The sequence below is a fragment of the Manis pentadactyla genome, chromosome X (genome assembly GCF_030020395.1).
Source record: "Manis pentadactyla isolate mManPen7 chromosome X, mManPen7.hap1, whole genome shotgun sequence".
Lineage (NCBI taxonomy): Eukaryota > Metazoa > Chordata > Mammalia > Pholidota > Manidae > Manis > Manis pentadactyla.
In genome coordinates this window covers 132452317-132456913 of record NC_080038.1, presented here as the reverse complement: position 1 = coordinate 132456913, position 4597 = coordinate 132452317, and positions in this window count along the sequence as shown.

The following is a 4597-nucleotide window of genomic DNA, read 5'->3' as shown; positions in this document are numbered from 1 at the left end:
TTAAAGTAAACAAGATGTATCACTCTTTTGTTTCCTTTTTTGGTTGTTTATAGTATACAGGAATGAAAAAATAAATGAAAATAAAATAGAGTGAAGGAGAAAGGAAAGGATAGGATTAAGTGTTGAGGTAAGGGCATCTAAGCCTTCATAAAACAAAACAAAAAACTGCACATGAACTTAATTGCAGTTGGAGTCTGTAAGCCTTGGAGCTATACATTTAAAAAGGATGACAGAATTTTCATTATATATGTTGAAGTTGCCCTATTTAACTTTCTTGTGTTTATCTCTTGCCTCCCTAACTCCATTTTAAATAGCTAGCTCCCTTAGCATAATACCCTCTAGGTCCAGCTGTGTTGTCACAAATGGCAGGATTTCTTTCTTTTAAGTGGCCAAGTAATATTCCATTGTGTACACGTACCACATCTTCTTTATCCATTCATCTATTGACAGACAGTTGGGTTGCTTCCATATCTTTGCTGTTGCAAATAATGCAGCAATAAACATAGGGATGCATCTTTTTGAATCAGAGATTTGGTTTTCTTTGGGTAAATTCCTAGAAGTGCAGTTACTGGGTCATATGGTATTTCCATTTTTAGTTTTTTGAGGAACCTCCATACAGCTTTCCATAGTGGCTGCACCAATTTACATTCCCACCAACAGTGTAGGAGGATTCCCTTTTCTCCACAGCCTCGCCAACACTCGCTATTTCTTGTCTTTTGGATCATGGCCATTCTGACTGGTGTGAGGTGATATCAACTCTACTTCAATTTAAAAAAAAAGAAAAGAAAATAGCTAGCTTCCAAGAGCAGAGAATCTCTCTTTTATTTCTGGCTACTTGTCACTGGGCTATGAGCTCTAATAGCCCACCCTCTATTTTCTCCACATTTCAGTTCCCAATACATAGTAGGCACTCAATATTTGTTGTATAAATGAATGACTGTTCCCAATAGCATGTTATCTGGTGTCTTTCCCATAGAAGAAATTCATAGGTATGTATTGAAGTGATTAGCAATTAGTCCTTTTATTCATCCTTTGAATACTATTGAGTGTCTGCTCTGTGCCAGAAACTCTTCTAGGTGCTCAGGACATGGCAGTGGGCAAAGTAGCATCTCTACTCCCATGGCATTTACATTCTAATGAAAAAATTACCATCTAGACAACATAACAGAATATAATTTTTAGTTTCTTTGATATAAAGGATAACTTTCCCTCATTTCGAATGTTACAATACTAAGCAACTCATGGTTGCTTTGGGTCAATGTGTCACTTTTGTGGCACTTCACGTTGGTAGGTGAATGTGATTAAAAGCGGTTCATGGTGACAAGTATAAGCACACATAATTATTGCAATTGGAGGACTTTCCAAGATAACACATGAAAATTGCTACAGAGTATACAATTCTTGAAGACTGCATCTATGAACGAGGAGAGAGATGGTTTTCAATAGCAACAAAGATTCCTTTTATTGACAAAGATGAATTGTTCTACTATGACTCTCCTCTTTCTAATTTCCTGGCTAGTTGAGATCGATCAATACTCCCTAGACAGTACCCATTTAAGGCTCTGACAAGTGTTATTTTTTAGAGGCCATCCTTCAAGCTTCTCATTAATGAAAAGCAGTACTGTAGCATCTATTGCCATTTCCACTGTTTATTGGCCTTGCTCCGTCTGGGCCTGATATTACAAACAGCTGAAATCAGTACACTGTGATATTATGCAAATGTGCTCTGGCAGATTGAGCTAAGAATAGTGTGCATTGGCTACTTTACTTTATTTGGTGTATAGATGAATTTGGCATTTTTAAATGAAAGAACATTATGGACATTTAAAAATATCTCTGCATTAGACATGTCTTTCCTTATGAAGGTTAAATAAACACCAGTCTGAGGAACAACTTTAAACTTCCTGAGCTTAAAACTAGAAATTCAGGGAGGAAGAAAAAAGAGGGTTTCAGGAAAGCAGATATTAATGTTTTTCATGATGTCCTGTTGGATGAGCTAGAGAAACCTGGGCTGGATGCCCAGTAGAGCTTGGTGGATTCAGCCCTGGTCGATTTACCCAAGCCAAAAGGTGCTGATTATGGCTCACTGCAATTCTAGAGGACACTTTCTCGGTCATACTGAAAAGCTGGAAATTTGGGCTTGTCTTGTTCAATAATTTTTTAATGACTTAGAGGAGAACATTGATAACATTTGTTAAATCTGCTTATCACAAGAATTTGGTAGAGACAGTGAATGTATTATTATGACATAATCAGGAGCCTTAAAGATCTCTCCAAGTTAGACTCTATCTGAATCTCAAAGATGAATGTTGATTGATACAAATAAACAGAAACTTTTATGTTTATGTTGGAGAAATACCAGTTCCTATTTTAGGGGGCTTCTTAGTCAAAGTGGAGGGGACAGGTCTCCTTTCCAGGCCCTAGATTGATTAACTGATTATTTTCATAAGGCAGCAAGTGAAAGATTCTGAACTCAAAAAGAAAGTCAAAAGCTTTTCAAAAGAAGATAATAAAGGTAAAACTAAAGAACAATTCACTTTGAACCTCTCATGGTTCTTCAACTCTATGCTGGTAATGTTTCTTTCTTTTATAAAAAAGAAAGTCTGAGAAGTGTAAACCCCATCCCTCTCCACCTTTTCAGGGAGACCGAGCTTCTTGTGTATCACCTGTTTATTGCTTATTGCGTCCTAGGGGAAAGTACACTGACTTCTATAGCCACAATGATTGATAGTCTTAATGTCTAATCACAAATTTTCCTTTCTCATTTGGGACACAGAGAAGTGGATTTCCTCTGTCCTTAAAAAATTACAAAGTAACCAATACACAGATTGTCTCAGAAAAGAAAGCAATATATAACATTTTTGCAGAGCATCTCATATTTTGTTCGCTTCCCTGGTGAAGCATGCAATGCACAAATGATCATTTGGGAATAGAATGGCCAACTACTGGTAATACCACTCTCTAGGAATACAAATGAGAGTTTATTAAGCCTGTTTTTAAAAACAAAGGATCATCACACAGAAAATGGCAAAAAGCTCCCAGCTTGAAAGGATAGGGTTTGTCAAGTGTGTCCTGGCACAGTATTAAAAGGGGCATACTTGGAAACAAAAACCACATAGGTCTTCCCTTTACTGAAATTAGAAATGAGTAAAATGTAAATACAGCTTCCAAAAAAGCAAGTGTAGCCTTGGTTTTACAACAAAGCCAAAATGGGATATCCAAGGAAAAGAGGCAGCAGCTCTGCTTTGCTGTATACTACTCAGCCCATTCTTGTGCATTGTGTCCTGTTCTGGACACTCTATTTTGAAAGAGACTGAACCCCAGCAGTGTACCCAAAAACTACTATACATAGGGAAGATGAATATTCTGAAAGATATGTGATATGGGGAACAGATGAAGAACCTGGTGATGTTTAGTCGGCAGAAGAAAAGACTAAGGAAGGACACGGTAGTGAGCTTCAGTTGTCGAAGGCCTTATGGCAAAGGAGGAGCGGTGTCGTTCTCTGGGCTCTATACATTCAAAGGAGGACTGAGTTGAAGCTTTAAGAGGCAACGTTTGGCTCAATTCAGGAGAGAATTATCCATGTAGCAGAATTTTCGAAAATGGGTTGGACTGTTGTAGGAACAGAGATGTCCCTCTTACTGGAGGTGCTCAAGATCTTCAGGAATGTGTTTGAAGAGGGAATCTGAACATGAGATGTGGTTGGAGCACATGAACCCTGTGGTCTCTTCTAAGCCTAATACTCTAAACTTGGGCAATGACATAAGAGGCCTTGTTCTGAACATTAACATAAATTTTTCTTCTTGTCTATCAGCTCATCTAATCAGTTAACAAGGTCTCTTATCTCTTCCTTTACAATGTGTCTCATTATTCTTATTATTCTACAGTGACCTGGATATTACAGTGTCCTCCTAATTGGAAAGATTTATTAAAATAAAAATGTGCACTTTCTTTGTAGAGGATTGTTTACAAAGATGGTTAAGTGTTTTCTTCCATCTCTGTACACACATGCCTTTGTAATGTAACTTTGTCACAACATCTATCAGAAGACGGCTTATCTTTACACTCCTGTAATCTGGGAGGCTATGGATTTTCTTTGACCAGTAGAATGTGGCAGAATTAACACTGGGCAATTTCCAAGTATGGGCCTTAAGAAGTTTTTCAGCTTCTGTTTTCCCACTCACTTGAGTCACTTTATCCTTGTGAACAAGCCTGAGCTAACCTCGAGGATGAGATACCACACAGACAGAGATCATGTGAGAAAGGGAGGCCCAAATCAGACCCTATCCAGAAGTGTTGCACAAGAAACTATTAACAATAGTTAGCTAGGGAATTGGGCTGAAAGTTGCACTTTATACCTTTAAATATTTTACTTTGAGTTTATATTACTTAAGTACAGTTATTTTAAAACTATAAATGGAAATAAAAATAAACACAACCTCTAATATTTCCCCCTGCCTCCAGTCACTACTACTTGTAACACAGTCTGTGTCACTGCATTGAGATAAAAATAAAAATATCCTTTTTTATTGTGCCATTCCTCTGCTCACCGAGTTTCAATAACTCTTCACTGCCTGCCTAGCAATGGCCTTCAAAG